Raw genomic sequence first — 26846 nt, 5'->3', positions numbered from 1 at the left:
ACTTGGCATCTTGGTCTTATCCCTATGAGCTACCTCCTTGAGATGATGGCCTACTCCTTTCTTTTGAGAGATCCTAACTCCCTTTCCCAACCTATATATTCACCCTCTCCAATTCAAAATGGTTGGTCAGGTTAGAGGTTGGTTGGTCTATGTCTATTTGCACCCTTATGCTAATATTGTGCCTATATGCTACTAATTTGGCTTGGAAAAGGAGTGCTTAGAGATCTTATCTTGGACATGGATATTCATTCAAGGAAAGCCTATCAACATTAAGGCTTGGTTGTATGCTTCCCTTTATTTTCTATTAATATACAACTACTGGTTCATTTTCCCTAAATGTGTATGTTCATGTATCGCTTAACTTAAAATTCCTTGATCAGTTAAGTAGGTTTCATTTGAATATGCTATTTGTATTTGCATGCCTTGTTGTGTCTTGATCTCTTGTGCAGGTGTATAAACGTTGAAAACAAAAACAACGAGCCTGTGGCGCAAGTGATTCAAGTTCCTAAACAAAGGAGATTGAGATAGCATCAGAACGAGGTAGGCCATCTTCTTCATCTCTCTTTTAAATTGCAACTTAGGAAAGTGTCTAGTAGATTATCACTTTGCTTCCTAGACCCACTCATTGGGCTAAAGGGATTGTATCTTTCTGTAGAGAGGATTTATCTAGACAACAAAGGGGAGAATTTTTTTTATTTATCTATATGTAGATGACCTTATTATTAGAGGAAATGCTGATGAGCTCATTAAAAAAATCAAAGTGCCGATGTCACAAGTTTTTGAAATGAAATACATTGGAGAGTTACATTATTGTTTGGGTCTTGAAGTCTCGAGGGATTTTGGGCAGAACTTTTTGTCTCAAGGAATATATGTTAGGAGCTTATTGAAAAAGTTTAGAATGGATCAATGCAAAGCTGCCTCAGTGCCTTTACAGTAGAATGTCAAACTTTAGAATGGCGATGGTTCTAAGGAGGTGGATGCAACACTATACAGACAACTAGTTGGGAGTTTGATTTATCTAACTACATCTAGACCTGTTTTATCTTTTCCAGTCAGTGATTTGAGCCAGTTTATGTCAAAGCCTCTTGAAATTCATTGGGTGGCAGTGAATGGTGTCTTAAGGTATATTCAAGGAACCTTAGACTTTGGTATTAAATATACTGATTCGTTTGATGTTAGATTGACAATTTTTTCATATTCAGATTGGGCCGAAAATATGGATGACAGAAGATCCATAATAGGTTATGCATTCAGCATTGCATCCAAGGTCATTGCATGGAGCAACAAGAAAAAACATATTGCATCCTTTTCTTCAGCATAAGTATAGTATCAAGAGATGTGTGCAACAATGTGTGAGGAAATTTGGTTGAGAATACTTCTCCATGATGTCGGAGAAGAACAAAAATATGTTATAGTTATGAGATGTGACAATCCAAGTTCAATCAAACTTGCAAACAATCATGTGTTTCACAAAAACACATAGCATATTGATACACAGTTTCACTTTCTTAGAGAGAAGGTTCAGTGAAAATAAATTTATATTGAATATTGTAATACTTGTGATAATGCAATATACATTTTTACCAATCCCCTTGGAAGAATTAAATTTAAATTATTGAGGGAGATGTTAGGAGTCTAGTGAACCATTTCTCCATTAAGGGGAAGTGTTGAAATTAATGGAGAATTTGTATTATTGGAGAGAGTTTATTCATTAGATGAGTGTCTGTCCTAGTTTATGAATTAGTTCCTACTTTCTAGGAGTTAGTTCTATGTCTCCTATTCTCATGTAAAAATATATATATTCTTGATGAATAATAATCAAGGTAGATCGTTCTCCATGAGGCAGTCTCCAGGTGCAGCTTGCTCCTGAGAGCTGCTAATTTTCTGAATATATTTGGTTTCTTCCAATTTTAACATATGTATTCCTCATTTTTATGCCTATAAACTCCATCAAATTTATATAATTTCCCTAGATTATGTACCACTCATTTTTTATAAAAATTAGTATGATAGTTGCTAAGCACTTATTCAATGGTAGATAATGAGTTCCTATTAGTTGTACACATAGACTTACTACTTCGAGACCTACATATGTAATGAAATATATAGATCAAAATAAATGGGAAGATTTACTAGCTAGATATTTTGAGCATATAGAGGAGGCACAACCCTAAGTGAGTAAATCATATGGGTTCAAGAGGTTATTTAGATTAGAATTATGATTAATCATACTATGCTAATGAGAGAGTGGTTGGAACTCTTTAGCAAAAATGAGGTTTGGAGGCATCATCAATTTGAGAAGAGCTTAATATCACATTGCACATGATGTCTCTCTCGCAAACATAGAAGGGATGGAGGACCAAATTGATGAATGAACTACTTGAATAAATAAAAGGGTCGCGAAATGTACTTATACACTAACTTGAGATTGGTTTGTTATAAGACTTATTATTGAGGCATACATATTGTAGTGTGGTGGTGCATGTTGTTATGTCTAATCAAGTTGTGGGATGGGCAACTTAGTTACAAGTATGGTAGGTGTACTCTTGTGCTAGTTTTAAGGGGAGGGGAGATGGAGAGGGGGGAGCCAAAATGTGGTATTTGATGATGTGAGATGGAGGGGGGGGAGCCAAAATGTGGTATTTGATGATGTGAGATGGGTATTGAATAATATGAGAGAATGGTGCCTAGACAAATGGTAGATAGTTACCCATGTCTTCTTATAGATTCCAAGGCAAGTTTAAGAGGGAATTTTTAGGGTAATTAGGGTAAACTAAACTCAGTCAAAGTCAGTTTATTGTTTAGGTTTTATGATATTTTAATGTAATGTAGCCTATTTAAGTGCATGGTGGATCCTTTTTTAGTTTCTTTTGGCCATTGTGAGGGCATGGTAAAAGAGGAAAATATTGTAAAACATGACATAATAAAAGGCCTAGGTATTTATTAGTGTATGTAACCCAAATGCGATGGACCACACCAATTTTTTGTCTTCCATTTTTAGTTTATTTTGTCCATTGTGAGGGCATGGTAAAAGAGGAAAAGACTGTAAAATAGGACATAATAAAAGGCCTAGGTATTTCTTTGTTGATGTAACCCAAATGGGATGAACCACACCAATTTTTTCTCTTATAAAATTTTCATTATTTGTATTTATTTTTGTGCTTATTATTGTAGCTTTTGAAACATGTCCTATTGATAAATTATGATATCTTAACCAAACCTACTTCCAAATTAAAAATCATTATAATTAAAAGTCTGACCTACACTTATCCTATAAGTATACAACCTGATATAAATTCTAGACGTTGTTGAGACAAGAGGATCATTTTACAGCCCAGTATGATGTGTAAGCATGCCCGTCCGTCATAAAGTTGAAATTTTACTCATGTCGGCCAAAATATTTTTTTTTTGAATCTCTAAAAAAACAAAAAACAAAAAAAAAAGAATTTTCCAAGTGAAGAAATTAGATCCATCTAATATCATGTTAGAGCCATATTTAAAATGGATCTATGCTAGTTTTTATGAATATAGAACATGATATGAATGTTCAATGTTGTTTTTAAACATTAACTTCGGTTCTTCAAATAAATGCATATAAAAAAAGAACAAAATGTGCTACATTGCTTCCCACTTCAGAACGAGTTTAGTGCAACTCACTTAGATACCAATGGATTACACTACTTGGTAATGATATTATTACAATTTACAAAGGAAAAAGATTTTTCAATAATAAGAATTTTAATAAACTTTTTTACCAGTGAGTTTCACTACAGTAGTTAAATTGTGTGTGTTTTTTGCCTTCAATTTAGTTAAGTTTGTGTAAATTTAAGTGGGGGTTGACATTTCTGGAAATTGTAGGTTTAAATTAACTAATTTACATGATTAAAACAATTATAACTGAGTTTTTACTAAATTAAATAATTTACCAATCCAAACTCTATCCCCTTAAATAGTATACATTTAATAACTTAAATACACAGTGATGGGAAGCCTGTAAAGTTATTGTCAATAGAAACGTGAAACTAGGCAGAAAATAGATAATCTTTTATTCAATGACTATTACATTTTGGGCTTCCAAGAAAAATGCAACTGCTGAGGCATGTGCCACCATGTTCAACTAATCGTGACCACAACGTTCTACGTAGCACCATTTATGTGTCTGTTGAGTTATACAGCATGAATGGAAGTAAGAAATATTCAGGGAGCTGATAAAGTGTATCATTTGTGAAGGAGAAACGTAATGACTAGGTCAAGTGTATTGGGCAAGTACTCTCCATATTTCACAGTGGCTCTTTTCTCAATCCTGGAGAAAAATTCATCTATCAGATATTCATTCCATCCAAAGTGGGCTCCAACAATATTTTCGAACAAGGCTCTATAATTCTTTCCTACTATTCCACTGAACATCTCCTCCTCCCTCTCTAACCTCCATCAATGGATGTAAAGGAAACCCACTCAGAGTCATCATGTTGTCTATTTCAAAAGAGTTCTTCATCTCCACTATGATCTTTAGCTCCCCCACACTTGGACAATAGTAGGGAATGTTGAAGGAGTCTGGTTTCTCCTCCTCAATCAAACCCTGCCAACAAAATATTGATCACATACTGAATGTATTAAAACCTAGTTATGAGATAATAATATTGAATTATATAATTTACCTCCTTAACCATCTCCTGTAATGCAACTTCCAAGTGGAAATCACAATCTCCCACCCCGCTTTGTTCCTTTATCTCGGTAGAGTTACGGGCCAAGAGAGCAATGAACAGACATCCTCGAGGAATAATCTCTTCCTCTCTCACACTTAAGAATTTTGCAAAGTCTTGTTTCAATTGGTTGAGATAGGGATCATCTACTTCATCACTTCATATGTAGACATGCCCACCGTTCCAGGTAGGGGAACATCTGTCTTCAATGCTAGCAGGAAACTGAAATTGAAAACGATTAATAATATATCATCTTCATCAATATTAATCTAGATTTGGTGAGATGGAAAATTAAATGACATAACTATGGGGCTTAAGGTCTTTCTCACTCACTTGTGAAAGCTAATGGAGGCTAGTGCAGGAGGAATGGAAGAAAAGGAGGGTACGTCGTGGGAAAATTCGTTTGCAGTGAGATCCCAACATGGCTGATGCGAAGTAACATCTAGTTGTTGGAGGCTTAACTTCATTGTGCACTGATGCTGTTGCTATTGGTAGTCTTGTTCTTCCATCTCTAGATACAATTTAAAATGTACCTCGAAATGGAGGCAATGTTCGAAATAATGTATTGAAATAATTCGATGGAAGATCAACGAAGTGAACCAAGAATTCTGGTACGTCAAGGCAATGGCGAATTGTTGGGTCCCTATAATACTAGTGATTACCCCATTACTATTGTAGTTATACCCCTTATTTATATTGTTGTGCCCCTATTACCCCCATATTGTTATTTCTGTGCCCCATAGAATCCCTCTATTGTTATTTTTGTGGCTTTATATTATTATTGTTAGGTCGGCTGGATTATATTGTGACTCCTTAGACTCCTATATATAGAAAGGAGGTTTTGTCATTTGTATCATCCAAGAATTGTTCATTTATGTAATGTAAAGGAGGTTTCCCCCTCGAAGAGGCTGAATTCTAAGGCATTGATCTATCTTTTCTATCTTTTCTTGAGCTGGTTTCATAACATTTGGTATCAAAGCTTTGGATTCTAGGGTTTCGCTGCTCCAAACAGGTCATCGTGGCATTTTCACTATAACATCTTTTCCATGACGTTTCAGAAGTCGCAAAAAAAACCCATTTGAGAAGAAATCGCGCTAAACCTTGGGTCCTAATTTCAGAGCTTTTCGCGTGATATTTGCGGAGATATGATCTGAGGAAGTTGGTCTTTCTGCAGACTCCTGAATTACATTCAAAACAGGTGACCTGGGGAAAATCGTCATAACTTTCTCTCTGGGGATCGGATTGAAATTTCGTAAGAAGGTACAGAAAGAGGATGGAATTTAGTTTCTTGTGTGTGTGTTTCAGATTCAAAGGTTGAAACAGTGACTCGTGGCACGTCGTACAAATTCGCTCTACTGAACGAGTCTAAAAGCAAGTCACTGTGGGAGATTTCACATAACTCTTCCTTGGAAAATCCAATTTGGCTCAGACTTGTGGCATTGGAATTACCACTCCTCAAACCATCAAGATAGAAGGACAAATCAAGAAGAAAAAGGTAATAGTGTTGATTGATTCAGGAAGCACCCACAATTTTATTCATTGTAGGGTAGCAAAAGAATTGAATTGCTTCCTATATCCAGCACCAGAGTATCAAGTGATGATTGCAAATGGAGGAACAATAAATTGCTCTGGAAAGTGCCATAATATCAAGCTATCCATGGGAGAATATGTATTGACTAGCCCAATGCTTTCCATTCCAATGGGAGGTGCAGATGTTGTACTAGGAGTCCAATGGCTACAACCCTTGGGTACAATAGCTTTTAATTTTCAATAACTTTTCATCAAATTTTCTATGGAAGGAAAGGAAGTTGAATTAAGGGGTATTGCAGGGAAACCAGGAAAGATAATCAGCTCTCATGGTATGTCAAAGCTTTTAAAAAAGGAGCAAAGAGGGGTAATTGCACAATTATGCTCGCTAGATGTTTCCACATTGGAATCATCTATTTCTCCAGATCTCCAAAAAGTCCTGGACAATCATTCCAAGGTATTTGAGACTCCCAAGGGTCTCCCACCTATGCGTGATCATGATCATGCTATTCATCTAATTCCAGGAAGTGTTCCTCCAAACATCAGGCCGTACAGATATTCTAATGTCCAAAAAAGTGAAATTGAACGTATGGTTGCAGAAATGCTAGAGGCTGGTATAATTCAACCGAGTCAAAGTTCTTTCTTAGCTCCAGTAATATTGGTGCACAAGAAGGATGGATCATACCGCATGTGTCGGGATTATAGGGAGCTCAACAAGCTCACTATTAAAGATAAGTTCCCCATTCCTGTTATTGATGAATTACTGGATGAATTGCATGGATCAATTTACTTCACCAAGTTGGATCTTCGTTCGGGATATCATCAAATCAGAATGAAGATTGAAGACATTCCGAAAATGGCATTTAGAACTCATGAGGGTCATTATGAATTTTTGGTCATGCCTTTTGGCCTTACCAATGCACCTTCAACATTTCAAGGTTTGATGAATTCAATTTTCAAACCATTCCTTAGAAAATTTGTGTTAGTATTTTTTGATGATATACTAATCTACAACAAGTCTTGGAAGGATCATGTTGAACATGTTGACAGGGTGCTACAACTATTGGAGGAGAAACAATTATATGCAAAAAGATCCAAATGTTTCTTTGGAGTCCAGGAGGTGGAATATTTGGGTCATATTGTATCTCATGAAGGAGTTAAGGTAGACCCTAGCAAAATTAAAGCCATTAAGGAATGGAAAATCCCCACATCCATAAAGCATCTGCAAGGATTTCTTGGGTTGACAGGGTATTATCGCAAGTTTGTTAAGAATTATGGGAGAATAGCAGCACCTCTAACAACATTATTGAAGAAAGATTCATTTTCATGGACTCCGGAAGCAACAAAGGCCTTTGAACATCTTAAAGAGGAAATGTGCCAAGCACCGGTCTTAGCTACACCGGACTTCACAAAAACCTTTATTGTGGAATGTGATGCTTCAGGAAATGGAATTGGTGCTGTTCTAATGCAAGATGAAAGACCCATTGCTTTTGAAAGTCGTCCAATCAAGGGAAAGTTTTTAAGCAAAGCTATTTATGAGAAGGAAATGTTGGCAATACTCCATGCACTTAAGAAATGTCGACCCTACCTAATGGGAAGACACTTCAAGATAAAAACGGATCATGATAGCCTTAAATACTTTTTAGAACAAAGATTATCCTATGAAGAGCAACAAAAATGGGTCACAAAGATGTTGGGTTATGACTTTGAAATCATCTACAAAAAAGGGAAGCAAAATGTGGTGGCAGATGCACTCTCAAGAAAGGATGAGGATGTGGAAGCATTGTTGTGTGCCATTTCTATTATCCAACCAGATTGGATAAACGAAGCAAGGGAGGAATGGAAGAATGACGGAGAAGTGTGGGCACTTATTCGAAAGCTACAACAAGATTCCAGTACTTCTGAAACATTTAGCTGGAAAAATGATTCGTTATGGTACAAAGATCGCTTATACCTCTATAAGAATTCCCAGCTAAAAAAAAGATTCTTATGGAATTGCACACTTCTCCCTTAAGAGGGCACTCAGGACTTTTAAAAACTTACCACAGGGTTAAGAAGGAAATTTTTTGGGATGGCCTTAAATCAGATATTCAAAAGTTTGTGGCGGAATGTTTGGTTTGCTAACAAAATTAAGTTGAAACAATTAAGACACCGGGTCTATTACAACCTTTATCCATTCCAAGCCAACGTTGGGAGGAGGTTTCAATGGATTTTATCACAGGTTTACCCAAGTCTGAGGGAAAGAGTGTCATCATGGTGGTAGTTGACAGACTTACCAAGTATGCACATTTTTGTGCATTATCACATCCATTTAAAGCGAGTACAATTTCTACTGCATTTATGGAAATAGTTCAAAAGCTACATGGAAACCCAAAGATTATTGTAAGTGACAGAGATCCCATTTTCACTAGAAATTTTTGGACAGAATTATTTTCTTGTCTTGGTACTCAGTTAGCTCATAGCTCATCTTATCATCCTCAATCTGATGGGCAAACTGAGATAGTAAACAAATGTTTGGAAGGATATCTTCGTTGCTTTGTATCTGATAAACAGACACAATGGGTCAAATGGTTGCCTCTGGCTGAATGGTGGTATAACACTTCCTTCCATACAACAACAAAAATGACCCCATTTATGGCACTTTATGGGTATCAACCACCATCCATCACATCATATTTAAGAGAAAATTCTAAGGTTCAGGCAGTGGAACATCACATCGAACATCAACAACAAGTCCTCCAACTCTTAAAGGATAACCTCGTGTTGGCACAAAATAGAATGAAACAACAGGCAGATCAACATCGCAGTGAAAGAAGTTTTGATGTAGGTGATTGGGTATTCCTACGGCTACAACCATATAAGCAAATGTCCCTAAAGCAAGCTAAGAAGGATAATAAATAATCACCAAAGTATTATGGTCTGTACAAGGTGTTGCAAAAGATTGGTACTATGGCATACAAATTGGAGCTTCCTGCAGCTTCTCGATTGCACCCAGTTTTCCATGTTTCATGTTTAAAGAAGGTTATAGGTGACAAGCTCCCAATTCAAACAATATTGCTAGAACTTGACGAGGAAGGAAAAATTATATTGGAACCGGAAGCAGTCACAGAAACAAGAACTCGACAGCTACGAAATCGATCAATTTCAGAGTATCTTATCAAGTGGAAGAACTTATCCGCTGAAGATTCCACATGGGAGGATGAGAATTTTATGCAGAAGTATCCAGAACTACTCAAGCGTTGAGGACAACACTTTTTTGAAGGAGAGGGGCATGTTGGGTCCCTATAATACTAATGATTACCCCATTACTATTGTAGTTATACCCCTTATTTATATTGTTGTGCCCCTATTATCCCCATATTGTTATTTATGTGCCCCATAGAATCCCTCTATTGTTATTTTTGTGGCTTTATATTATTATTGTTAGGTCGGCTGGATTATATTGTGACTCCTTAGACTCCTATATATAGAAAGGAGGTTTTGTCATTTTTATCATCCAAGAATTGTTCATTTATGTAATGTAAAGGAGGTTTCCCCCTCGAAGAGGCTAAATTCTAAGGCGTTGATCAATCTTTTCTATCTTTTCTTGAGCTGGTTTCATAACACGAATAAAAATGGATTTGACAGCTATGAGGTTGGTTGACAGCTATGATGTTGGTGTCAGCGGTGAGAAGAGTTTTCATCCCAATTTCACACCCAAAGTCTATTGTGTGAAGCACACCATCTACGACCTTTATCAAAGATCTGGCATTCTCGTAGATCCCGTGCTCCAAGAGGTGCTTAAGTGCCCAAATAATCTTTAACTACACAAACATGAATGTATTAATATGGTGTAGTGCAATAAGATATGGGAACTAAGATTTAAGCAGCATGTTGTTGCCTAAATCTACCTCAGGCTGAAAAAGGCAGGTCTAGGGTAACATCAAACCATGCTTAACCTGGTAGCCAGCCCTACCAGGTCGGGAGAGGGCTCTCTCCCTATCAATCTCAAAGAAAATATGGAAAACAAGGCATGATATGACTGATATGAATACTAATTTTAGGCTAGGTATATGCTCAGAGGAATTTGATTGATTTTAATGGTTGTTTGCTAGATCGGATGAGGGAGGCAGCTTTGGGTCTGGGAAATCAATTCAGATTTGCAGGGGTTTCTGTGGGGCGTGGTAGGCAAGTGTTTTAACACTTTGAAATGAATGTAATGGTGAGTCTAAAGACTGGTGAGGAGTTGGAGAGGGCATGAAAATGTCATGAGTCCTCTTCAAACAACAGAAAACATTTAAAACTAAATAAACCCCAAGGCAAAGCACTGAAACACCAATGGATTCCACCTTTTAAACTTGATTAATTTAGTTATGCAAAAAGAGAGAGATGATGGCACACATAAACATGAGATAAACTGAATAACAGAGAAAAAAATAATGGTAATTCACATTACGACAAGAATCCCACAAAATGTTGCAAAACCCTGGTTCATTTGCTTTCCAAACTACAGAAGTGATTTACAAAGTAGCTCAATGCATCCATAAGAGTCCAACCTTGACAAATGACTAATAAAGTACAAGATATAGGCATCAAACCACCTATGCTAGCCATCATGGGTCGAATCCATGAGTCAAGGAGCTGTTTCAACAAGATCTAAACTAGGAACTAAAAAATAGGCAGTGGAACAACTTGCCTCTAAAACTATGGAAACTGATTCATTCAGCGCAAAACCACCTATAACTGATGTATCTACCTCCATAAGTCATTTTTCATCATTTTTACCTCATATTACATCAATTTACAACACATTACATCAAGTTACATCATATTACATCATGAATTTTACCATGAGAGAATAAAAAGTCAAACTGGTAGAAAATTAGGCGAAATTCTGAGTTTTTTGAGCAAAATTGGCAAAATTTTACCTGATGCGCAGTGCCAATTCAAGGCTAAGTTTGAAGGCCTTCCCCTTCACAAAATTATCTCCAATATGGCTTGTTGGAAAGCTCTATCTGTCTACTTTCTAGGATGACTGGAATTTTTGGATTTAGAGTCCATTCTTCCCTTCAAAAGTCACTTCTCCCAAGACTACTTCTTGTGGGTAAAAAAAGTAGTAGAGCGGGCAATTTTTAGGTGTTTTTTGCCCTTTAGGTGACCCAGATCTCCTCCAAATTTCATGAAACTTTCTGGGTTTTAGTATTTTTCCATGAGGAATCCAAAAATATAAGCCATTTGTCAAAATTCCAAGCCAACTCAATGTGCAGCACCACTAGAGGAAAATCCCTGTGTTTTGCAATTAAAATTTGTGAAATGACAAAAATTTCTCAAAATTGGTAAGAGGAAGGCTTACTAATTGCTTTGCTGAGCCAAGGAGGCTTCAGCCAAAATTTTAATTTTATTTTGCTCCCTTTTGGCTTCTAAGGCTCTCTTTAACTTAGCTTTCAGGCTTCTTATCCTTGTCTTGCAAATTCTGTTCTGGGCCAAATAGTGATAAGCCATGTGGCGCAACATGTTCTTCTCCTTGTTAGCCTTATCAAGCAGCTTCTCAAGGTGGATATTCACTCCTTCCAACCACGATTCTCGGTCAGCCTCTATTTCTTGTTCTAATGATGTCATCTTGATTTTCCTTTATTTCTTGTTCTAATGATGTCATCTTGATTTTCCTTCTTTTTGCCACTTGTCATTTTTCCCTAATGGTTTGCAGCTCCATGATTGTTTGTTTGTCCTCCAATTGCTTGTTTTCTTGATCAAGGAAATAAATGATCCACTTAGCCCTCTCAAGGTCAAGTGATAAGGCTTGGATCTCATCTTCTTTCCCTTTGATGACCACATCCTAGAGTTTTGAGCTTTGGGAGCCCAAATCAGTGTCATCTTCCTCAATCAAAACAAAATCCCTATCTTGCCCTTCAGAAGGCCCTTCATCATGCAATGGTTGCTTTCCTTTGTCCTGTACTTGTTTTGTTGGAGAAGAAGGCAAAGCTCGTTTCACACAAAGTGAAGCTAGAATTTGCCTATGATCCGGTGAAGATAACAAGACCCCTTGCACCCATGGTGGAGATAATACTCATTTGGCAGCTACAAAAAGTCTTCTTGTGCCTTTCTCATAAGTTATAAACGTAGGAATGTGAGCCTCTTCATTTTTTCTTTCATTCTCTTTTTGTTGCCTGGAAGGTCCACCTTCCTCTTGAGGATCTATAAAAATTTGAGGCCCCTTGAAGATTTGATGGGCAATGAAGGTGTCCCATGGCACTACCAACTGAGTAAGCAGATGCACAACAATAATCTTGATGATAGCAAAGTGATAAATACTGTTAAGCTGTTGTGGGTATGGTTTTCTTTTTGCAATCATAGTCATGCTCTCTATGTTTTTTCAAATGAAATATGAAATACTCATCATTCTAACCCTGGTGAAATGCATGAGTAATCTGATATGATAGGCATAGAGTCTAGAGAACCTTCCCTCACATGTGAATTATTTGATGATGAGTTTCATAAGTGGAACATACCGGTCTTCCAAGAACTTGAAAGGAAACACCCTGCTCAATCTACCATGATATTTGGCTTTAATATATGGTTCATAATGTTGTTTGTTGATATTCTATCTTTTATTCCACCTTTCCCCTACATTTGGAATTCTAGTTGCTTATGCAATAATGGCTGGTGAAAGAGTGAAATTTATGCCAGTAAGTTTTACCATATTGTTCTCCATGTTGATGACAAATTCCCTTACCAATTCATGATGATACTTAACCCTCTCAACCATCTCACAAAACTCAAAGCAAGATTGGTATCTAAAACAAGTGGTGGCAAGGGGGCAGGCAAGGAGTTCAACAATGCTAATAGGTTCCTCTTAGATAATTTTCCCACCCTTGTGAGGTCTCCTTGGCTATACATTCCTTTCTCTTGAACTATCACTTAGTGTCTCCTCTTCATAGCTTGACTCACTGTTTCTTGCCATGATGCTTGGTGCTTGTCTTAGGGAAGGGATGTGATGGTGATATGGTGGAAAATGGTAATGAGGGAGGACAAGGGTGATGAGTATGAAGAGATTTTACTAATGGAAAATGGAGTTGGGGGATGAAGGGATTAGTTTTGGGAAACTAGGGTTTAGTGAGGGATTTAGGGTTTGGTGAAGGGAATTAGTTGTTTTAGGGGAGTGGGATATGGAAAATGGGATTAATGGAGTTGTCAGAGTCGGTCTGTTCAGTTGTTCAGGCCTCCGTCAGCGATCAAAATCCCTTTTGTTGCATTTCATTTTTAGGTGTCTCATTCAGCCCAGTCATTTGCATTCCATTAGGAGCATCTATTCTCTGGCGGAACGATCTTGTCACTCATCTCCCTCATATCATGTATCTGTTGCTCCGTGTCTATACATTGAAATCAATTTTAAAGTCATTCACAGTCCTATTTTGTCACTTGGTCAGCGAAAGGGTCATTTTAGTTATTAGGTCTAGGGTTTCTTCTTCAAAAGGTCTAATAATGTCCACAGGCACATGAGGGAGGTTGAAAATCAGTTTTCGTTGCAAAATTTCATCGTCCATGTGTTTGATCATGATTCTTTTTTGAAAAAAGAAATCATCAAATTTATGGTTTGTAATAAATATGTAATTTTTAAAGTTCTTCAGTCATGAGGTGCTTCAGGCGCAACCCTGGTCGTCCTTTGCCAAAATTACATGCCAATCATCCCTGCAAAAATAGACAGAGTTTCATCATTCAGCCAAAAAATCAAAGTGGAAGCAAAAATAGAGTTATGTGAAAGTGCCAAAGTCTGCAACATTACAAAAGTGTGTTTTCCAAATGAAGAATCAAATTCCATGCCATAGGAGATATTCTTGTGCTTCAATAGTTCGTTTGCATGCCAAGAATAAAGAGGATGCAACTCAAAGCAATTTTTGTGCACAAGTGAGAAATTGGTGAAATTGGAAGAAAATTGGCTGGCACGGTGCACTGGGCAGAAGGAGCGGCGCACTAGTGAGGCGCGGCGCATTGGGCGTCAGAACCCAATGCAAAATAACATGGGCGCGGCACACTGGGAAGGCGCAACGCATTGGGCAAGCTACGCGGCGCACTCAGCAAAAGGCTCGAAACTGTTAAGAATTGTCCCAAATTACCAATAATTCACAAAAATTTGCCACGTAGAGCCTCCATCTTGATGTTTCATCCAATTTTGTGATAGGCTATGATGGTTTATGGATGATAATCGTTAAAACAAAAACATCAAAACCTACCTCTTAAATTACCTCAAGGAAACTTGCTGTTAGGGTTTTAAAATCATTGTTTTGTCACCCAATTCACACCTCCATCCCATTTCTCCCTTGTTTTCATTATCCACTAAGTTTCCCTATCCCCCTAATCTCGTTAATTCCTTCTCCCAAATTTCCTTTCCCAAATGCACCAAACCCTAGTCTCATACTTAAAATTCCCAAACCCTAATGGCTGTCCCAAGAGCTTCATGTCACCATTCAGTAGAGTGTACCATCATTCAGAGGATTGTCATCATCATGCCAAGTTTCACTAGGTCATTTTATGCCTTGTTCATGCTCAATTGCGCCTAGGTAAGGTCATTTCTCTCTCCTAGGGTTTTGAAGGAAATTTCTCTTGGATGGTCAAATAATCAAAAAAGCTTGTATCCTGATGTTCATACACATTCCCCTATCCTTAATATACCTTATTAAACACTTCCCATCACTGAGATCCCCCGAATTCCTTATTTTCGCACAAACCCTAGTTTCTTGCTATAACTTGACAATTTCCTAGGTTGGGCCTGTGTTTAGCCCTTTTGGACCCCTTCCCCTCACTCAATCTCTGAAATTCCAATTTCACATACTTCCTAACATCCCTCCCCACCTCGAAAAATTTTCTCAAGAATTTAGAAGCCCGTTATCCCCTTCATTTCGATTCATTTCGACAAATCCCCTGTTCCACACATCGGGGTAGGTTTTACTCAACTGATGCTTTTGAGAAAGGAAAGATGAATTTGGAAAAAATGAGAGAGGGTTTTGTCAAAAATAGGACAAGGAAGAGAAACCTCCTTCAATTTATACACACGTGTCATGGTTTTAGAGAAAAATAAAAAAAACAGTCACCTCAGGAGAATTGATGCACCTTTGAAGTGACCTTGGGAAAATCACGTTTTCTCCTAGCATGGTTGGCCAAATGACTTAATTATTGCATTAAATGATAATTAGACACAAATAGATTTCCAATGAGCTAGCATAGGCTCAATTTGGAGTTGAGGAAGATCTTCAAAAGTTGACTGCAACAGCACTCTGCCTTGAGGCAACATCATTTGGCACATTTTGACCAGTCTTGGGAGATTTGACTTTTAGCAGGGAAAATGAACTCCAAATTGAAAAATTATAGTCGAGTTAGAAATTATACTCAAAGGTCTTTCCAATGAGGTGTCCTACACCAAATTTGGACACTGGTTAGGCCCTCAAAACGGGGTTGTAAAAAGGCACTACGCACAGAAATGTTAACACAGGGTTTTCCTCCCTATGCGTCGCGCCACGTGGTGCTCGCTTTTGCTAGGAAGCTCCAAATCTCAAAAAATTTACATTGTTGGATTTGGCATGAAAAATTATGCTTTCATTTGCATGGCCAAGAAATTTGGGCAGGTTTTGAGCCCTCAAGAGGCCAAAAACACTCAAAAAATGACCTCACTGCCCTTATTTTGACACATATGAAGCAGTCTTGGGAGAATGAAGTTTTGGAGGGGTAAATGACATCCAAATTCAGAAATTCCACTTGGGTTGGAAAGTAGACAGGCACAGCTTTCCAACAAGCATAGTTGGGATCAATTTTTACTTCATAAAGGGCCTCAATTTCAGCTCCAAAGTGGCATGATGCATAGAGAATCAGGCGCGGCGCATAGAGGATTTTTGCCTATTTTTCACTGTACAGCTCAGCAATTCGCCCAGTTTTGACTTGTTTCACTTTTTCATGTAACTTTTGATCCACCATGATGTAATTTTATAACCATGATGTAATTTTGGTACAAATTTACTTGTTATAGAGGATTCATTCGCTAAAAAGTCAAAATTAAATGAATGAATCAGTTTCCTACCATATAGAGGCAAGTTGTGTGAATGCCTAGATTTTAGTGCTTTGTTTAGAGTTGGTTGAAACAACTCCTAGAATGACAAGCTCGACCCATAGAGGCAAGGGAATGGGTTTGGCTTGTCTATATTATGTAATTTCTAAGTCATTTTCATGGTTGGGCACTTGGGATTGCTTGGCACTCTATTGGACATTTCATTTCTGCAATTTTGGCAAAGGAAAGACCAGGGTTTTGCAGCACTTGTTGGGATCCATGTGGCTATGTGTTTTGATGGTGTTTTTCTCTATGTATTTGTAAGTTCACTGATGTTTATGTATATCATTTTCCTTTCTCTTGTCTTTTTCAATTAAACAAATGAGTGATTAAGATAGAATTCATTGGACTGTTATGCTCTTCCTTGAAATTTTGTTTAATTCTACACGTTTTCATCTGTTTGAGGAGGACTCTTGAAACCCTCTTGCCCTCCTTGGATCCTCACCAGTCTGATCCACCCATTCATTCAATCCAAAACATCAAAACTACTACCTATCTTGCCCCTACCTGAACTCTGCAAAAATCTGGCCTCATCCTCAGACCCAAAATTTTCCTGTCCTTTTTTCCAACAAAGCCCTCAAAAACTCAAATCAAATCCTTTGCACTTCATACATAGCCTGAAATTAGTTTGTTATTCATTCATCTCAAGCCCCATTGATTATCTTTCGCTGAGATTGACCCGGAGAGAGCCCTCTCTTGTCCTCGTAGGGCTAGCTACGAGGCTGAGCGTGGTTTGATGTGGACCTAGAACCTTGTCTTTTCAGCTTGAGGCAAATCTAGGCTCTAACAGGAGTGATTTAGGTAAATGGAAGAGGGAAAATGGTTTAATGATGTTTTTTATAATGGTGGAGTGAAAATTGCACAATGTAATAGAAAACAATGAAGACAATTAGGGTTTCACTTTCAATATGCAAAACTCATGAAGGACACTAGCATGACATCAAATTTAGCTCTAGGGCAATGATCACTTACTTGTAGAATGGAAATACAACATTTTTTAGGGTTATTGAGTAATTTGGAACAATTTTGCAACTTATAGACTGATGCGCAACACACTGGGCCCAATGCGTAGCGCCCTCCTGATGCGCAGCACCCGTGCAAATTTACACTGGCGGAAAGTGACTGATGCGCAGGGCCAGTCTGATGCACAACTCACTGCCTTTGACACGTAGCGCTAGGCAAGTTTTCTTGAAAAACAGGGTTTTTGACCTCCAAAGCTCAATCTTTCTCCAAATCATGATTTTTTGCTCTCCAAGGGTATTTTGCACAAGGAAATGATGAAAGGCACTCCTTTGACTTTATATATGGATGGCTTTAATTTTTTTACTTATTCAAACCCACTTTTCTAATGTCCAAGTCACTTTTGGTCATTAGCTCTGTTTTTTTATTTAAATTGACTTTTCTTGGTCACTTGGTAAATTGATGCATTGATGCTTTTGCTTTTGTCTTCAATGGTTGGAGTTGGCAAGGTGAGCAGGGGCAGTAGCTGGAACTTATTACATATAGAAAACATTTCAAATTACATAAATTTTGTACATAAAAATAAAAAACTCTGTTTTCACCTCAAAACAGAGTTTTGAGGTAAAAATCACTTATTGAGCATATTATTAGTGAAATTTTGATTTGATGAACTTATAAGACCTCCTCATGTGCATGCTGACCTTTTATTAGGTTTTTGATGACCACGGTGACAAACCCTATACCTAGTGAGACCTAAAACCCTAAAAATGATTTTGGTAACTGGAATGAAATAAAATAACAATAAATGAACTGAACATGTGAAAACAGGCTAGCAGGTAAATTCCATGAGGGAAAATGACAATGAACCACTACCATCAGTTGATCCATGACCTAATGGAATGCAGCTGATCGGATGGGACACCTAACATGCATGCAAAAAGAGAAACTTGATCACTGATAGAGGGATGAAGATACCGACACTAACACAACAAGGCTTGATTAGGCTAATAGAATTAACTGCATAGATGGAGAATGGTAGGCATAACTTGAATCTCCATTTCCTCCCTTAATGTTGAGCACATTGTCAAGGTTTTTGACCATCTCCATTGGACTACAATATTTCGAAGTGATGCAAAAACTCGGAAGAACATTCAGTCTGAAATATGAGTTGTGATGAGTAGGTTGAATGTGTTACAATAAGCTAATTACTCCCGCATGAGGTGTTGGCTAAAATTAGAGAGTTATCTAACTAAGTGTTGAATGTTGAGTCAAGTCGAGTGAGGTGATAGATGAATTTTTGTGTGTGGTTGCATGTCAACATAGGCAAGTTGCTAGTTGAAAAGGTTAAATACCCTTCACCAGGTTCATTGTGACTATCACGTTTTGTTTGATCAATATAAGAATCGTAGCTCATGTGACTTTTGTTTTGTTTCCTCTCTCTCTCCGACAAATTGGTATCAGAGCGAGGTTACAAAGAGTCACAAGGGAGAACAGATTAGCAGCAGCCCATCATAGAGACGAGAGAATTTTTTTCTTCTTGGTTGAAATTATAACACACCTTACATATTGTATACAAGGCGTTATAATGCACAAGGGCTCAAAAGAGAATTGTCTTAACAGTGCTTCACTTTCGTGAGGGGTGTTACCACGCATACGTATGAATTAAAACAACGTGTTAGTGTAAACCATTCGTTGAAGTTTCAAAGTAGTTCTATAAGTTTTCAAAGGCGTACTTTAAAGTTAACAAACTCATGTGGAGTACCTTTCTCATTTTTTTTTTGCTCATGTGGGTGGTTCTTTTTCAGAAGGGCACGAAAAGTTATAAAAGGTCACGATCTTTATTCAAAGGTCAAATTCAAGAGGTCATTTTAATAAGTGAGGTATCTATATATATATATATATATATATATATATATATATATATATGTTTGTTTTTTTAAAGGTGTGGTGAAAAGGATTTTTATTAAAGTTTTCAAAAAGGGCTTTTGTAAAGTTATATGAAAAAGATGTTTTTTTTAAAGTTGTTTTTTAGTAGAAAACATAAACTTTGGTGCTTTTTAATAAAAGGAGAAATTTAGGGTTTTTAAAGAGATTTTTTTGAAGAAAGATGGCTTTCTCGAATTTCTAGCCCTAGTTCCCACCATTTACTGGGAAAGATTATGATGTGTGGGTAATTAATATGGCGACCATGTTGCAGGGACATGATGTTTGGGATTATATCCAGTTTGGGGTTTTAGAACCTAAGAATTAAGTAGAAGAACAAGCTCTCACTAATGGAGAGTGGGAACAATGGAGGAAGGACAAGAAGAAGAATGCACAAGCGTTGTAGCTTACCCAGTAAGGAGTGAACTAAGAAGCGTTCCAGAAGACTATGATCACGTCTTCAACAAAGGAAGCATGGGATACTTTGGTGATAAATTATAAAGGTATGGCTAAAGTTAATATTGTTAAGTTGCAGAATACTAGGATAGATTTTGAAAGTCTATAGACGAAGGAGACATAGGATCGATTCTTTCATGAATCTTGTCATAACTGTTGTAAATTAGTTAAAGATTTATGGTGAAGAACTGAAAGATCAAATAGTGGTTGAGAAGGTCCTCAGATCGTTTTCTACCAAATTTGGTGTTGTGGTAGCGACCATAAAAGAAGCCAAGGATTTGGAATCATTAACAGTTTATGAGTTAATGGGATCACTTCTATCGCATGCGGCGAGGATAGACATAAATAAGGATTCTACTTTAGAGACTGCTTTCAAAAGTTAGGTTTCTATTTCAAGAGACAGAGGTTGAGCCAAAAGTAGATAGAGAGGCAGAGGATGAGGTAGAAAATATGGTGGTCAAAGAGACGACCGAGAAGAGCATGAGCATGAAAATGGAAGCAACTCCAGAAACTTCAGCAATAATAAATGATTTGACAAATCAAAGGTGAGATGTTATTATTGCAATAAATTTGGTCAGTATGTTCGTGATTGTGGGAAGAAGATAGTTGATCAAGGGAACCAAAGAGCTAATGTAATACAAATAATACTAACTCCATGTTCCTACCTTGCCATACCATGCATGAACCGTCTGATTATGTGTGGATATTGGACAACGATTGTAGTAACCACATGACGGGAAACAAGAATTTGGTTGCAAATTTGGATTTATCTTTGAAAAAAGAGGTAAAGTTGGGGACTGATAAGCCTATGGATGTAGCTGGTAAAGGAGTGGTCAACATTCTGTCCAAGCAATAGGAGCCAAAGACAATCTCAAAAGTATATTATGTTCCTAGTCTCAAACATAATTTGATAAGTGTCGATCAATTGACACAAAAAGGATATAGAGTTATCGTTCAAGGTCAAGAATGTGTTATATATGACAATTCCCCAAGTAAGTAATTGATAGCAAAGGTGAAGATGGTGAGAAACAAAATATTTCCTCTAATTATGAATTACAGTGATCAGGTCAGTTATTTTACAGTTGTATGTTCTAATGATTATTGGTTATGACACTTTCGGTTTGGACACTTGCGCTTTTCTAGTTTAAGATTGTTGTAGCAAAAACATATGGCCAGAGGATTACCTCCCATCAAAGAACCTCCTATTACTTGTGAGTGTTGGATTTCGAGAAAGAAACACCGTGAAAGTTTTCCAAAGGGAGTTTCATACCAAGAAAAGCAACCTCTTGAGCTAGTGCATATAGACTTGTGTGGACGAATGAGGACATAGTCAATTAGTGGAAATTGTTACTTCCTCACTTTCATTGATGACTATAGCAAAAAGGCTTGGGTTCACTTCTTGAAGTGGAAGTCATAATCTTTTGCTACGTTCAAAGAATTCAAAGCCTTAGCAGAGAACTAAAGTGATCAATAGAATAAGGTATTGAGGTCAGATCGTGGTGGAGAATATGATTCAAAGGCATTCCATGATTACTACAAACAACATGGAATCAGAAGCCAGTTTGCAACCAGATACACACTGCAGCAGAATGGTGTAGCAGAGAGAAAGAACAGGAAAATTATGAACATGGTAAGAAGCATGTTGAAAGGGAGAAACTTGTCTAATGAGTATTGGGCAGAAGTAGTTGTGTGTTCTATTCATGTGATCAAGAAATCTCCTACAAAGAGTGCGATGAACAGAGTATCGTAACAGGCATGGTCAGGAATGTATTGTAGCGTATCTCATCTCAGAGTGTTTGGATGTGTATCTTATGCACATGTGCCTAAGGAGTGAAGAGGTAAGTTGGTTGATAAAAGTGAAAACTACATATTTACTCATTATAGTGAGCAATCAAAAATCTTACAAATTTTATAACCCTGCCACAAAGAAGACCATAATTAGCAAATAGGTTGTTTTTAAAGAACAAGAGTCATGGAATGGAACTGTAGAAAAAACAATTGATGCAAAAATGCCACTAATGGAAGAAGATGATGTAGCAGAAAATGAGCAACAAGAATCACAGTTGAGGACACCAACAAGGACTCCAAGACTTTCAGAGCAGCATGGATTTTCAAGTAGATCAATAGATCGATATTCTCCCAGCATTCAATCAAGTGATGAATCAAGTAATGGTAAGATAAAGATGAGAAGTTTGAAATATATTTATGATGATTTAGATGTTAGTTCAAATTTTGCATTGTTGTCATTCCAACCTTCTTCGTTTGAAGAAGAAATTAGAAATCAAAATTGGTTGCAAGCCATGGATGAAGAAATTGAAGCTGTTGAAAAGAATGATACATGGAATTTGGTTGATTTGCCAAAGCACAAAAATTTCGTTGGTGTAAAGTTGGTGTACAAGACAAAGTTGAATGAGAATGGTGAAATTGACAAATTTAAAGCTAGACTTGTAGTAAAAGGATTCTCGCAGCAACTAGGAATAGATTTTGGAGAAACGTTCGCTCCGGTAGCCAGATTGGATACTGTAAGAGAAGTTCTAGCCACAACAACACGGAACAAGTGGAAAGTATATTAGATGGATGCGAAAGCAGTGTTCTTGAACGGAATTCTAGAAGAAGAAATTTATGTTCATAAACCTCTAGGATATGAAGTTGAAGGTAATGAAGATAAATTTTACAGGCTGAAGAAAATGATCTATGGACTGAAGCAAGCGCCTAGAGCTTGGTATAGTAGAATTGACAACTACATGATCAAGAATGGATTTTGCAGAAGTAACATTGAACCTACCTTGTACACAAATGTAAATGATCATGGACAGATCTTGATTGTTTACTTATATGTTGATGACATGATCTTTACAGGTGATTTTGAGTTAGATGAATTTAAAGCAGCCATGATAAAAGAATTTGAGATGACAGATCTTGGTCTCATAAAATATTTTCTTGGCATAAAAGTTGAGCAATCTGAAAAATGAACTTTTATTTGTCAAAATAAATATGCCAAAGATTTGTTGAAAAGATTTAGGATAGAAAATTGGAAACCTTGTCCCTTTACAAGTTGCAACAGGTGCAAAGTTAAGCAAGGATGATGAAGGATCAGATGTCAATCCAACTCTATTCAAAAGATTGGTTGGCAACCTTATGTATCTGAAAACTACAACACCGAATATCATGCAAGAAGTGAGATTGATTTCCAGATTTATGGAGATTCCAAAAGACACACATTGGAGTGCAGGAAAAAGAATTTTGAGATACATAGTAGGAACGAGAGATTATGGCATAATGTATGCAAGCAAAAAAAAAAGATTTTTTTGGATACACATATAGTGATTTTGCTGGCAATTTGGATGATAGGAAGAGCACTTTTGGTTATGTTTTTCATCTTGGTTCAGGTGTGATTTCATGGGCATCTAAGAAGGAGCCCATTGTGAAACTTTTGTCAACAGAAGAATTATATGTAGCAACAACAACAACATCATGTCAAGCAGTGTGGTTAAGAAGAGAGTATTTATTGGAATCAAGTAGAAACAACAAGGATTAACAACAATATATTGTGACAACACCTCAGCGATTGCACTATCCAAGAATAATGTGTTTCATCAGAAGAGCAAGCATATTGATACTAGAAATCACTTTATTAGAGAACTTGTGAGAAATGGAGAAGTTCACTTGAAGCCTTGTAAATCTAGTGTTCAATTGGCTGATATATTTATTAAGTCATTAGCAAAAGATGTGTTTGAGTTTCATAGAAGAAATTTGGGTGTTCTAAACCTAGCTGAGACATAGACTACTACGCATGTTTGAGTTGTCATGAGTAATGTTTTAGTTTAGCGGTCATAATTAAGGGGGAGTGTTAAAATAAGCTAATTACTCCTGCATGAGGGGTTGGCTAAAATTAGAGAGTCAGTTAACTAAGTGTTGAGGTTTGAGTCAAGTCGATTTAAGTGATAGACGAATTTCGATGTGTAGTTGCATGTCAACATATTTTAGGCGAGTCGCTAGTTGAAAAGGTTAAATACCCTTCACCAAGTTCATTATAAGTATTAAGTTTTGTTTGATCAATATAAAAACCGTAACTTATGTGATATGAGTGAAAATTTATATTTACACACAGTAATGTAGAAAAGATGTTCCACATTAAAATATTCGATCGAAAGTGTGAGGCGGAGATCGAATTTGGAGCATAAATTGATAGCCACGAGACAATTGAAGTGTAAATACCATCAATATTCCGTCCACGTTCAGCGTACTCGTTAGCACGAAATCTGTAAAATATTATGGTCTCAAAATTAACATTGGTATTATTGTTGGTATTATCGTCTAAATATTAACATTGCTTTCCAGTGAGGAGAGAAATAAACGTGGCGGATATTTCGGTATGCAAAGAAATTTCCTTCTCCGTGCAGAACTTCTGAGTGCCAATTTTTTATACTAATTTTTATACGACAAAAGTGAGTCTAATAATCTGGTGATAAAGTACGAACCCAACAGCTTATGAAATGAAATGTGATGGTAAAATGTATGACCAGCATGAATAATATCGTAAAAATGTAAAGCGTAGGTGACATTTCATCACCTTTGTCGTAGAAATTTTATTGTACACAAAAAAAATTTATATTTATTCCATCTCCAAAAAGTCATCGAGAGATCGAAAAAGCTATCCATATGTTATCGAAAAAGATAACATATTTTGTATCTTAAATGTAAATGCATACCAACTTTTAAACATGTTTTCACGATTTTTTTAATTGTAAAATATTTATTTTTTATATATTTGGAAATGGAAGAGTGTCCTTTACACAAATGGATTAATTTCCATTTACCATTATTGATTAACATTTTTATTTATCATAATAATATTAAAACAACATGTGTGTCAAAAATATTATTATTTTAATTTTTAAATAAAATTATAAAAAATAAAAATTGTAATAATAGAAAATTAATTATGATGATGATGGTTAACGTTGAGTGAGAAAATTAATTATATAATATATATTTTACAAATTTAATATTATTATTTAATTTATTTTTTTTCATTATTTTTATTTTTTTATGTATTATAAAAGTTTATAATAAATATTAAGTTTTATATTAATTAATAATAATATTATTAATAAAATTGTTTTAACTTTTATATTAATTATAAATAATAGTTTACAATAAATTTTCTATACTTTGTATTTGATAAATTGATTATAATTTTTTTTTTTTTTTATATAAATAATGAAAATATTATCTTTCAAATATTTCTAAAATATTATTTCTTTTTGTTTCATATAATTATTAATATTTAAGATTTAATCATCTGAATTTTAGACCTTTTTTATTTTTGAAAGTTGTAAATTATTATTTTTTATATATTTAGAAAAACTGAAAGTTACCGAATTTACATTTTACGTATTTAGAAACAAATGTTCGTGAAAGATTCATCATGTAAATGGATTAGTTTTTATTTTGGATTTTTACCACATAATATTGAGATAAGGAAAGACTTAAAATTGGTATTATATGATGTCCGCGGTAATTGTAAATATTAAATTACTGTAGATTATAAGAATTTTATACATGAAGTATAAACTTATGATGTCCGCCGGAATTCTAAAGAAATAATAAGTTTATACATCAAGTATTTTGGCTTAGGATGTCTAAAGAAATAATAAGTTGATATATCATGTATTTCTCACATGTCAGGTAGTTAGGGTAGGCGGTTACCTACCCCTAACTACTTCTTTGGAGATTTATTCTCAAGGAAAAGATCAAGAGAGTATGCGTACCTGAGGTCGAGAAAGGAATGAACTCAAACGAGGAATATGTGATGGTCAGATGGGATCATTAAGGAAAAATGAAGCTAAGTTGGTTAGGACTAGATAGCCACAGTGTATGAAAGCCTATAGTTATGAACATCCTGCATGTGAGGAAGTTGATCTCATGGTTGGGAAGTTCTTCGCAGACCAGAATTGAGAGTGGGACTAAGCAATCGACATGAATTTGGCATAGAACTCATATAAGTGTTTACTTATGTTTGAAAGTTGCATGTGATCTTTGAGTAAAAGACTTATTTTCTAGTTGAAAAGTTAAATGTTTTGTTGAGTAAAGGCTTAATTTCTTTCAAAAAGAAAGTACATGTTCTTACTGCTATGTTCTAAAACAAAAATTGGTTTAACAGAGGGAATATAAATAGAGAAGAAACTATAAAACAAGATTATCAGTTACCATTTAGGGAAATCAAATCTTTAAGTCTAGATAACCTATACAATCTTACAAAGAGAAGTGATAAATGAGTAAGCAAGGATGAATCGATTCTGAGTAGAGTTTGCTTTGGAAATTTCTGTGTGGAAAACTAAAAGAAAATATACCCATATAATTGATTATGGAAAACAATCGCAATAACGGGTAAGCAAATATCCTCATAAGTAGTTAAAAAACCAAATTTAAATGTTATGATATCAAGTTATAGATATCCACGATACAATAATGTCAAATACCACTGCAAACCCTAAGGATATTAGGGTTACCGATGATAGATATCAACAAAGTCAAATACAAACAAAATTAGAATTGCCAATTTAAAAGAAGAAAAGAAAGTTGGAATGAATTGTAAGTAGAAGAATAAAGATTATTAGTAATGAAACAATTCAATAATCATTAAGTTTGAACCAGAGGATTAAACCCTGGTCAGATCTAGGTCGCCTAAGATATACGAAACATCCATCTGGGTAACCCTCTGTGGGAAAAACCCTGCCGAAATAGCCAAAAAATTAGATAGTCAAAGTACAATGGCTTATAAGGTTCAATTGGTATAAATACAAACAAAAACTATCATTCTATTAAGAGATGTTTATAAACATTAAGGTCCGCACAAATAATTTCAAAATATAGAACAACCGCTCCATTCTCAGAATGAATAACTTAAGCCGGAAAAGTATGTTTATAAAAGGAACAAGGAATATAGTAACAGACCTTCAATATACAAGTCTAAAGAATATTATAAAATCTAAAGTATATTTTAATTGAAGAAATTTAAAGAGCTAGCAAGATATTAATTATGTCTCTTTGAATTTCAAAACCCCGTGACTTTCATGACACAAGTTGTCCACATTACCCGGTGTCTAGACAAAGTTACAATTCAACAATATTCTACAAATCGATTGATTGAATAGGGATAGAGTCTTTAGCAAGACATTCCAGTCTACAAGAAGGTT

General features: G+C 36.0%; 1 pseudogene; it reads right to left on the bottom strand.

The window, feature by feature from the left end:
- Positions 1–4218: 4218 nt before the first annotated feature.
- Positions 4219–18372, bottom strand: LOC149250771 (indole-3-acetate O-methyltransferase 1-like; annotated as a pseudogene).
- Positions 18373–26846: the final 8474 nt, after the last annotated feature.

The sequence above is a fragment of the Pinus tabuliformis genome, chromosome 7 (genome assembly GCF_031772625.1).
Source record: "Pinus tabuliformis cultivar Carrire ecotype Pingquan chromosome 7, CPIR1, whole genome shotgun sequence".
Classification (NCBI taxonomy): domain Eukaryota; kingdom Viridiplantae; phylum Streptophyta; class Pinopsida; order Pinales; family Pinaceae; genus Pinus; species Pinus tabuliformis.
The sequence above is the reverse complement of the archived record's forward strand: the minus strand, read 5'-3'. Positions and strand labels throughout refer to the sequence as shown.